Source organism: Psammomys obesus, unplaced genomic scaffold (genome assembly GCF_907164565.1).
Source record: "Psammomys obesus unplaced genomic scaffold, mPsaObe1.curated_primary_1811, whole genome shotgun sequence".
NCBI lineage: Eukaryota > Metazoa > Chordata > Mammalia > Rodentia > Muridae > Psammomys > Psammomys obesus.
The window spans coordinates 7,558,019-7,570,208 of record NW_026585894.1 but is presented as its reverse complement, the minus strand read 5'-3'; the positions used below and the strand labels follow the sequence as shown (position 1 = coordinate 7,570,208).

The 12,190-nt window shown below is 38.2% G+C and overlaps 1 non-coding gene across 1 annotated transcript; it reads left to right on the top strand.

The window, feature by feature from the left end:
* Positions 1-336: 336 nt before the first annotated feature.
* Positions 337-462, top strand: LOC129671054 (U6atac minor spliceosomal RNA). The gene has a single exon (XR_008719304.1). It is a non-coding gene; the product is annotated as a U6atac minor spliceosomal RNA (small nuclear RNA).
* The last annotated feature ends 11,728 nt before the right edge of the window (positions 463-12,190 follow it).

Below are 12,190 nucleotides of genomic sequence, written 5' to 3'. Positions count from 1 at the left end.
AATGATCTTCAATTTATTTACTGACAATCTGTGAATGATCTTCAAGTTTTTTCCAGTCTGTCTAGGGTTTCAGTTTTCACAAACCTGTATTTAATCATTTTATCGATTTAATTTCTCACTTCATTGTCATTGGCTTCTTATGCTCTTTTTATTTCCTGTCTTCTACTTGGTATCCATCATTTAATTTTTCTGATCAATTAAAGTGAATGTTTGTTTAGTCCTGACCTTTGATCTTCATCTGAGCAATAAATGTTTATAATTTTCTCTATATTTGCTCCACAAGATATTCTCTCAGCATTGTCATGGTAGAAATATCATCAAAAGAATAGTAAGCCTATGTTGTACAAAAAAAGAAAAATTCAGCACTCCCTGTCAAGAATGGAAGAAATGTTCACCTAACAGCATGTAAACACTTAAAGATCTGCCACTTGTTTTGTTGCATCTGATCACGTTCCATATTACACGGAACTAAATAAACTAGACTTTGAAAGATATATACTAAATGTTATCTTTCATATGTTAATCTTGCATTTTTATTTTTACACATGTGTATGTGTCTGTGTGTGTGTGATATATGTTATGAAACTTAAAAGAAAGCCATGAAATGGGAAAGGAAGTTTTAAGAAAGTGGAGGGAGGGGGTAAAGTAGTAATAGAGTACATGTGACATGAAAATGAAATGAGACCTTCTAGAAAAGGAAAGATACAAAGGAGACAAATTAGGGAAGAAAATCATCAAACAGAAATAAGCATGAAGATGCCTTATAAAAACTTTTATATTATTATATTATGTGTTATGTTTTTTTAATTACACTTTATTCACTTTGTATAACCCCATAAGCCCCTCCCTCCTGCCCTCCCATTCTCCCTCCCCTTTCTTCACGCATGCCCCTCCCCAAGTCCACTGATAGGGGAGGTCCTCCTCTCCTTCCTTCTGATCTTAGTCTATTAGATCACATCAGGAGTGGCTGCATTGTCATCTTCTGTGGCCTGGTAAGGCTGCTCTCCCCTCACGGGGAGGTGATCAAAGAGCAGGCCAATCAGATTATGTCATAGGCAGTCCCTCTTCCCATTACTATGTAACCCACTTGGACACTAAACTCCCATGGGCTACATCTGTGCAGGGGTTCTAGGTTATCTCCATGCCTGCTACTTGGTTGGAGTATGAGTCTCTGGGAAAACCCTTGTGTTCAAATTTTCTGGTTCTGTTGCTTTCCTTGTGGGGTTGGGCAGAGTGCATGGAATCTTATGTAAGATGTGTTAATTTTTAAAGTTTACAAGGAAAAAAAAATCAAAACCCTCTTGACTCCTAAGAAGTAGGAGTTTCTTTACTGCAATGAATTCATATTGTGGACCTCATTCCAACCATATTTTTTGGCAGGCTATGTGAGCATCTGACTCCAGAGCTTTGACAAGTCAGTGAAAGACAGCAAACTCCTTGTCACATCCAAATGGCATTGGAGATTTGTGAATCACTAGCCCCATAGATCTAGCGTTTCCAGTGCCACAAATTCGAGGATATGTATATTCACAGGCTGAGTGAATATTACATAAAGAAGAACATTAACCCATGAAAGTAAAACATGGAAGTATTATGGCTAGTTGTGCTACCAGAAAACTTGGAGAGAGGAATAGGGTACCTGAGTTTTCAGGAGTGGGGCCTGGTTCTGTTTTCAAACAGGCCCAAGTAAAGCAGTCTTTGATTTTTATTTCAAAAGTTTCCACAGCGCAGTCTAGCATCACGAAAATATGGTCAGTAGAGGCATGGCCTAGCACTTTGTATTAATTATTAATTATCTTAATCCCTCCATGACCCCCGAGATTCTTACTCTTCTAACAATTCTTCACATACCCCGAAATGATGTTGCATTGCCTTGCCTCCTGACTGCCTAAATAAAACATCCTACACCTGAGCAGAAAAAAGATGAGGTGGACAGAGCTGATGTTCCAGGGTTTGGAGAAGAAAGAATCACAGGAATGAAAAGAAAAGGTAGATCAGAAAAGAGAAAGCAAAGTTGCCATTGGATAGGAAAAAAACCATGTGGTCTGAAAGGAAGGACTCCAAAAATCGCTTAGAAATGAATGGCCCAGATGAAGAATATAAACAAGTATTTGGGGAGTATGGATGGAAAGTATTCCAGATAGGAATGGTTAAAGCAGATAGCATGGGACAGGGGCTGGGAGATAATGAGATAGTGTAGGCGAAATTATCTGCCCATCCCAAGGTGAAAGAAGGCAAATCTAAAATCTAAAAAGTGTCAGTGTCTTTTATTGATTGTGATAGCAGGTTAGATAATACCGCCCTAATAATTATAAGGGTAATAGTAAGCATTATTAGCATTTACTTTTTTTGTTTTTACCATTTTATTTATATTTTTCAATATATTTTTTAATTTTTTTATTAATTATACTTTATTCATTTTGTATCCCCCCATAAGCCCCTCTCCTCCCCTCCCGATCCCACCCTCCCTCCCCTTTCTGCATGCATGCCACTCCCCAAGTCCACTGATAGGGGAGGTTTTAAAATTACTGAAACACTAGCCCTATTTAGCATTAGGAGGCTTGGAAAATTGCCCTTGTCACTCTCCCATACACACATCATAAACAGCAAATTAGAACCTCCATCTCAGCAACTTTCTTATCTAGTTTTACTGCAAAATCAGAGGCTAACATGTTGGTGCTTCCTGTTTGTCCATATAACATTGACATTCCCTCTTATACAGACAAGTTTCCAGTGGGCAGATAGCAGAGCCTCCAATAAATTTCATCTGGACACCCAAAGTTGCATGCCAGCGATCATGCAAGTGAGACCTCAATTAGGAAGCACACCATCTCTTAATACAAAGAAAAAGATGGGGAGACTGGGATTCCTTGCACACACCCCTCCCACTACATCTCATGCCTAATTATGTTTATTTCCAATTGACTTTGTTTCATGGGACTTTTCTTTTGAAGAAGAGAGAAAGAATTATTCACCTACATGAAGAAGGTGCCAATAGGGGATGGTGGAGTGTACTGGTTTAAATGAGTTCAAAGGAGTTCAACAACTTAATTTTTGTAAACCAATGAGTTTACTGGAAGTTACTCTGAATGAAGACTTCAAGAATGAAGCTGTGTCTTCAAAGCCTGACTTATTTCTTTTGGATTAAAAAGTGTATATTCTGTGTCATTTCATGTTGGAATTATAGGAAGTATGTGATTTGCATTTTTCCTTTTTTAATTTTAATTTAATTTTATTTTAATTACACTTTATTTACTTTGTATCCCCCCTTTAGTTCCCTCCCTCCTCACTTCCCAATCCCTCCCTCCCTCTCCCTTCTCCATGCATGCTCCTCCCCAAGTCTACTGATAGGAGAGGTACCCCTCTCCTTCCTTCTGACCTTAGTCTATCAGATCTCACCAGGAATGGCTGCATTGTCATCTTCTGTGGCCTGATAAGGCTGCTCCCCCCTCAGGGGGAGGTGATCAAAGAGCAGGCCAATGAGTTCATGTCAGAATCAGTCCCTGTTCCCATTACCATGGAACCCACTTGGACACTAAACTGCCATGGGCTACATCTGTGCAAGGGTTCTCCAAATACCATGCATGGTGTTTTCCTTTTTGATTTAACAGTGAGTCACAGTTAAAATATTGCCACAGAGGAGGACATTGCAGCCATTCCTGATGAAACTGATAAGCAAGGGTCAGATGGAAGGGGAGGAGGACCTCCCTTATCAGTGGACTTTGAAAAGGGCAGGAAGGAGATGAGGAGGGAAGGTGGGATTGGAAGGGAATTAGGGAGCTGGATATGGTTGGGATACAGAGTTAATAAACTATAACTAATATTAAAAATAAATAAATAAAATATTGCCTTGAGTTTTGGAAGACAAGTCAGATTTTTTCAGCTTGGTTGGGAATGGCAAAGACAATAGGGACTTTTGAAATTAGACTGAATTCAATGTGAGTATGATATATCCTTGAGAGTATGGCAGGTGGTGGAGTGTAGTGGTTTCAATGGAAATGCCTTGCTTAGGCTCAGAAATTGGACACTTATTCCCAGTTGGTAGCATTGTTGAAGAAGTTTATGAGACTTTAAGGAAGAGTCTTACTGGAAGAAGTATAACTGAAGGTGGGCTTCCAATGTACTCGCTGCAACATATCTCAGGTTAAATATGAGATATATCTGCTTCCTGATCATCCTGTCTAGTTCCATGCTTCTCCTCCTGTTATGAATGTCCCTAGTGGAACCACGCACCAAAACAAGCTGTTTCTTCCATTAGTTGCCTTTGAGCATGGAATATTATCACAATAAAATAACTAATACAGAATGTTTGTTTTTTTAAAATACCTGTTTTGACATAAGTTGTTTAAAAAGATATGAAAAAAACACCCTTTAGAATGAGATTAGTACAGAATTTCTAGAAACAAACAGACAAACAAACAAACAAACAACCTCTGGAATGGCCCTGAGCATAGTTCTACCAGTTTGTACCATCCTTTTCTTTGAATTGGTGTTCTCAAATTTAATGATTATAAAATCTAAGTATCAATAAGCACTGAAACACCGAATATGCATTATGTACACTAGAAACAACTATTCGACCAAGGGTTAATTCCTCACTCAAAAATAAACACATCTGTGTCTATATACAGCATTCAATTTGTCTTTAATAAAATGTAAACTTATATGTGCAATTAAATAAGTTTCCTTTATTATATATTATCAGTAATTTCTTAATTTGTACACCTATATTATATACTTATATACCTATATACACATGATCAAATAAAATTTTTCCAAATGAAAAGGGGTTGGGAGTAGAAAACTTTAAGAAGTCCAAGACTTCCTTGATGTTTCCTGAGATCAAGTAGATTTTAAGAGTTAGAGTACTGGGATTTGCACTGTGTGATAATGTATTCTGCACATGACAAGGAAGTTTCATTCATGAAATCTCCAAAATATGGTCACCCAAACAAGACATACACAATGATAGAAACATCCCCCAGTGTTGATAGGGATACATTACAAGGCCTCAACCCTAGATGGGGAGCTATAAACAATGCCGGCTGAGAGAGGGTGAATCAATATTTTCCTTATAGATTATCCATATCATATGAGAAACACCAAATGTGTTCAGCAAGCTGTATTTTAATATCCCTCTTCTGTGTGTGTGTGTGTCTGTTTGTGTGTATGTTGTGTGTTTGTGTGGGTATAGGCACTACATACTTGTATATAAGACAAAATCTCTGGCAGAAAGAAAGGTTTTATCTTTATTGAACATGAGAACACCCATTCATTTGCACTTTGTAAAAGACTCAGAGTGGTTGTTGATATATATATATATATATTTAAATATATGATACATATAATTATATATATATAATCTGATATATATCATAATATGTACATATATTTTATACACACACACACACATATATATAATCAAGGCTCAAAATAGGATACTCAAGAACTCTTTTTCAAGTGGCTGCAATTACCATAAGAGATAAGTACCATTTCATGACTCAGCATATCTCTCTGCATGGTTCTTTTGAAGATTATAAGTAATTCACACCAAGTTATAGTTAACAGAAATACAGAAATTTTAAGGTAACATTAGAATTAAGGCAATTAATGTTAAAAACTACCTTTATGGTTTGCTGGGAAATTTAGGTACCTTATCACACTTTCATCAAATTAATAGTGATTTCCCTCTGAAAGTGAAATACTATGCATAATTTTTACATTAAAATGAGATAGTATACAATTAAGAGGCTAATCCAATTTTTCAAATTGTAAGGGGTTGAATAAAAAGGTACAAACCCAGATGCTTATTAAAGCAGATGAGTAATCATTACATTTTTTTCATAACCATAAAATATTCATACTGCTGATATTACAGACTATAGAATATTTATGTTGCATATACAGTGAAATCTGTTCAAAACTTCAGCAATAGATAGAGAGGAAGCATAACTATTTCTAAAAGTCTCTTCACCTTAAGCATTACCTCAAAATTGCACAGAAAAGATAGGAAAGTTTTTCAAAACTTTGAATTAACAAAAAGCCTGCTTCAAGTCTCTATATAGATCACCAGCAGAGGTAGCTACCACTATTAAACATCTCTCTACCTGAATGATAATTTTTCTGTAGACTTTGCCCTTCCATATCACCACTTGTTTAGTTTTAGAAAGAAATGTGTTTATATTTAAACATTAAAATGTGACAGAATGTTTTCTTATCAGTACTAACTTTCAAAGTCTTCCAGGAGAGACCAGATTATACATGAGTGAAAAGGTGTTTTCTTTTTTATTATTTATTTATTTATTTTCTTTATTAATTAAACTTTATTCACTTTGTATACCCCCCGTGGTTCTCTCCCTCCTCTTGTCCCAATCCCTCCCTTCCTCCACCCTCTCTGCATGCATGCCCTTCCCCAAGTCCACTGATGGGGAGGACTTCTTTTCCTTCCTTCTGATCCGAGTCAATTAGGTCTCATCAGGAGTGGCTGGGTTATTTTCTTCTGTGGCCTGGTAACTTTGTATCCCAGCTGTATTCTCCTCCCTTTCCCCCTCTGAATACATAAACACCATTGATTTTTTTTCCCCAAAATACAGAAAAAAATCCAATAAATTCATAATGCTAAGAGTTCTCACACAATACTGTGTATTACCCATCTGCTTGAGGCTGAATCAATGAGTAACATGAAATGTGAGAATATGCATTTTAAAGGCTCCTTCAAAAGTTTCGTATGTGCATAACCCAAATGTTTTATTTTGATTTTGGTCTTCTAATAGGAAAGTACTAATATTTTAGTGAAACCCCGGGATCATGTTGTACAAGAGCCAAGTTTGAGCAGGGTGTGCACACCTTTAATCCCAGCATGTATGAAGCAGAGGAAGGTTGGTCTCTGAATTTGAGGCAGCTCTGAACTATAGATCAAGTTCCAGAACAGGCAGGGCTACACAGAGACTCCCTGTTTTTAAAAGCAAAACAAAACAGAAAGAGTAGAAAATTGAGTACTTCAGCATTCAACCTGAATTTAACTGCAGCATTTGTCTTTACCACCTGTAGGAAAAGATAGCATTAGATATCATACTTCTCCACAGAACATTTTTTATTATCTATAAAAGGGGGATATTAGTATTCATAATATACCACAAAATTGTTAGAAAGTTCAAATGACATAATGGTCATTTCTACAGAAGCAATATTATGTGTTAGCTAACTTTTATTTTTCCTTTGACCATAGTTAGGCTACCTCTCCTTGAGTCTTCGCTGTAGTATCTGAGACCATGTAACTATTTTCTAGCAATGGAATGTCCTGTGTGTGCTAACAGAAGACATGCCACACCACTGACTTCCTTCCTCTTTCACCATCTAGATACTAATTCCCAGAGTAATCTGGGGAATAATATTTGAGAAAGGGATAGACTCAGACTCAGAAAAACTTTGCAATTATCAGTACTGAACCACTTGTAAGGAATTTAATGGAGTCATTTGGTAAACTGTAAAGCTGTAAGAAATGAAACAAAATAATTTCACTTCAGATAGAGTGAAAACTATACTGCCAGGGAAGGATGGATTTTGAAACAAGAAGTCATTGGATAAACAGAAATCTACTCTGAAAGATCTCTTAATTATATTTTCACCTCTTCTATAACATCTAAGCTAAAAAATTGGTTTCAGGCTAGCATAAGTTACAGGGACCCTACCTCAAAAAATAAAATAAAAATAAATTAAAAACTTAAAAGCAAATTTATTTTATGTTATTAATCCTAATGTTTATAAACTACACGTGCTCAATAAAGGTCACTGAAGGCTTAAGTATGTCAATGTTTAGTTTTCCAAGGTAATTTTTCTCTCTAAATCTTTATGATTCTGGGGTGTCCAAGATAGTTGTGACCAGTGAGCACCAAATGAGGAATACAGGACCCTAAACCCCGAAATTCGTGAGTGGAGGGGTAGCTGAAGCCAGAACATCAACATTGAGGCTTCCTAGGAGAGAGAGAACAACCCATGAGCTGGGTCAGTTTGGATCCAGGTCACTCATTGACATCTTTGGAGACTGAGAGAGGAGGCGAATTTTCAATCACCCTGCACTTCCCTTTGCCCCAAGCACAAGTCTCCCTGCTCTGCAAAGGCAGCAGTGGTTGCCCCAAGCACAAGTTTCCATGCTATGTGATTGAAAAAGCAACAGAATGGTGGATCAATGGAACCGAACAGAGGACCCAGAAATAAACCCACACACTTATGGACACCTGATCTTTGACAAAGACTCCAAAACCATACAATGAAAAAAAAGACAGCATCTTCAACAAATGGTGCTGGTACAACTGGATGTATACAGGTAAAAAAATGAAAATAGATCCATACTTATCATCCTCCACAAAACTGAAGTCCAAGTGGATCAAAGACCTCAACATAAAACCAGACACATTAAATTGGCTAGAAAAAAAAGTGGGGAATACCCTAGATCTCATTGGTACAGGAGAAGACTTTCTGAACAGAACACCAACAGCACAGGCTCTAAGAAAAACAATCAATAAATGGGACCTCATGAAACTGAAAAGCTTCTGCAAAGCAAAGGACACCATCATCAAAACAAAGAGACTGCCTACAGATTGGGAAAGAATCTTCACCAGCCCTTTATGTGACAGAGGACTCACATTCAGTATATATAAAGAACTAAAGAAGCTGAAAAGCAGCAAACCAAGTAACCCACTTAAAAAATGGAAAACAGAGCTAAACAGAGAATTCTCTGTAGAGGAATATCGAATGGCAGAGAAGCACTTAAAGAAATGCTCAACCTCATTAGCCATTAGGGAAATGCAAATCAAAACAACCCTCAGATTTCACCTTACACCCATCAGAATGGCCAAGATCAAAAACTCAAGTGACAACACATGCTGGAGAGGTTGTGGAGAAAGGGGAACCCTCCTGCACTGCTGTTGGGAATGTAAACTTGTACAACCACTCTGGAAATCAATCTGGCGCTTTCTCGGACAACTAGGAATAGTGCTTCCCCAAGATCCAGCCATACCACTCCTAGGCATATCTCCAAAAGAGGCTCAAGTACACAAAAAGGACATTTGCTCAACCATGTTTGTAGCAGCTTTATTTGTAATAGCCACAAGCTGGAAACAACCCAGAAGTCCCTCAACTGAAGAATGGATGCAGAAAATGTGGTACATCTATACAATGGAATATTACTCAGCAATGAAAAATAAGGAAATCATGAAATTTGCAGGTAAATGGTGGGACATGGAAAGGATCATCCTGAGCGAGTTGTCCCAGAAGTAAAAAGACACACACGGTATATACTCACTCATATAGACATACAACATAGGACAAACCCACTAAAATCTGTGCATCTAAAGAAACTAAGCAAGAGAGAGGACCCTATCTAAAACAGTCAATCCCCATCCTGAAAGGCAAACAGGATGGACATCAGAAGAAGAAGAAAACAGGAAACAACCTAGGAACCTTCTACAGAGGGCTTCTGAAAGCCAGAAGAAGAAAACAGGAAACAAACTAGGAACCTACCACAGAGGACCTCTGAAAGCCTCTGCCCTGCAGACTATCAAAGCAGATGCTGAGCCTGATGGCCAACTGTTGGGCAGAGTGAATGGAATTTTATGTAAGAAGTGGGAAATAGTAAGAGCTGGAGAGGATAGGGTCTCCACAAGGAGAGCAACAGAACAAGAAAATTTGAACACATTGAACTTCCCAGAGACTCATACTCCAACCAAATCCTATTCACTGAGATAACCTAGAACCCCTGCACAGATGTAGCCCATGGCAGTTCAGTGTCCAAGTGGGTTACATAGTAATGGGAAGAGGGACTGCCTCTGATATAATCTGATTGGCCTTCTCTTTGATCACCTCCTCTTGAGGGGGGAGCAACCTTTCTAGGCCACAGAATGGGACAATGCAGCCACTTTTGACGAGAACTGATAGACTAAGATCAGAAAGGAGAGGAAAACCTCCCCTATCAGTGGACATGGGGAAGCGCATGCATGCAGAAAAGGGAGGGAGGGTGGGATTGGGAGAGGAGGAGGGAGGGGCTTATGGGGGGGATACAAAATGAATAAAGTGTAATTAATAAAAAATTAAAAAAAAAGCACAGGGGAGTCTTCCAGGGCTGCAGCTGCTGCAGGGCAGTGGCTAGCCAAAGCAGGATCCTCCATGCTGGGTGATTGTGAGAGCAGAGGCAGCCACCCCAAGTACAGGCATCCCTGCCTAGCAGCCAAACAGTGAGCACCACTGAGCTGATAGATCTACACTCTCATTTGGTCCTGTGGGCCCAAATATGAGAGTAGAGAAAGGGGGAACACATGTGCTTTATAATTAGGATTGTGAGCAAGTAGTAGGCCTTCAAGTGAGCTCCTACAGAATACAAGATCCAGGGTCCTCAACAAGAGCATCCAGATACTGGATCACTCCCACATACACCACCACTATGGGAAACATAGGGATCCTTGGGGAAGTGTTCTCAAAATTGAAGACCCTGTTCTGTGGGTCTACCTGTGGATTCCAGGCAAACAATACCTGGAGCCCAGACAAATCTGAACCCTAGAAGGACAGTACAACAAGACCATAGGTCACTGAGGTATTCGGGGCACCTGCACATGTGCATAACACCCTTGAGCAGCACCAGCACCTACTCCCCCGTCTGCACTTAAGCTCTACCCTTCCAGTCATCTACACTTTCTAGCACTCTCTCCATCAAGGCATACTTCCATGTAACCACCAGTGCTTGCCATATGCATCTGTAACTTTTCTCCCTTAGCTACAATTGAAGCACCATCATCCACTCTCAAATCAGTGGACCTCATGTTCCTGAAGAATACCCCAGACATCAGAGACAGAAGGATCCAGTCTAATATACAGACTCCAGGAACAAACAGCAAAGGATAGAGATAAACAGATGGATAGAGGTTGGTAAAAGAACACATCCAACAAAAATCAGGATATCATGGCTTCACCAGAACCCCCCCCCAAAAAAAATTGCATATTGTAATTCATTGGAAATGCAGGAAAAAGTTTTTAAAGTCATGCTTATCCAGTTATTAGAGGGACATAAAGAGGAACTGAACAAAGCTCTCAAAGAAACACAGGCAAACATAGCCAAACAAATAGAGGCACAGGTAGAGGCACAAGTAGTGGCATACAAAGTAAAAATGAACAAAAAAAAATGTAGACCATGATGGAAAGAAGGAAATCCACATTCAAACAGATTGAGGAAATGGTGCAAGACATGAAAACAGAATTAGACTCAATAAAGAAAACAGAAACAGAGAAAACCCTGGAGCTAGAGAATTTAGAGAAAAGATCAAGAACCACAATGGTAAGTATCACCAACAGAATACAAAAGAGGGAAAAGAGAATCTCTTGCACTGAAGATACAATTGCAGAAATTGATATAACTCTCAAATAAAAAGAAACAATGGAAAAGTTCCAAACAAAAAACACCCAGGAAATCAAGGTTGTCACGAAAAGAGGAAATCTAAGAATAATAGGAATAGATGAAAAAGAAGATTCTAGGCTCCAAGCTCCAGAAAACATTTTCAAGAAAATCATAGAAGAAAATTTTCCCAACTTAAAGAAAGAGATCTCCATAAACATACAAGAGTCCTCCAGAACAACAAATAAACTAGAAAAGAAAAGAAACTCCTCACATCACATAATAGTTAAAACACTAAATCTACAGAAAAGAGAAAAAAAAATAGTAAAAGTAATAAGGGAAAAAAGCCAAATAACATATGAATGTAGGCCTATCAGAATCACACCAGACTTCTTAACAGAATTGATGAAAGCCAGAAGGGCCAAAGAAGATATCAGGCAGACTCTAAGAGACCACAGATGCCAACCCAGACTACTATACTCAGAAAAGCTTTCAAACAACATAGACGGAGAAAACAAAATATTACATGACAAAACTAAACTTAAACAATATCTACATAGCAACCCAGCACTACAGAAATTAATAGAAGGAAAAGTCCAATCTAACAAAATCAACTATCCTATGAAAACACAGGATATAGATAACTCCACAACAAATAATTAAAGAAAACAAGCATTGAAACACAGTAACACCACAAACTTTTTATCATCCAATGATCACAATTATCTATCAATATCAGTGGGCTCAACTGTCCAAAAAGAGAAAGAAAGAAAGAAAGAAAGAAAGAAAGAAAGAAAGAAAGAAAGA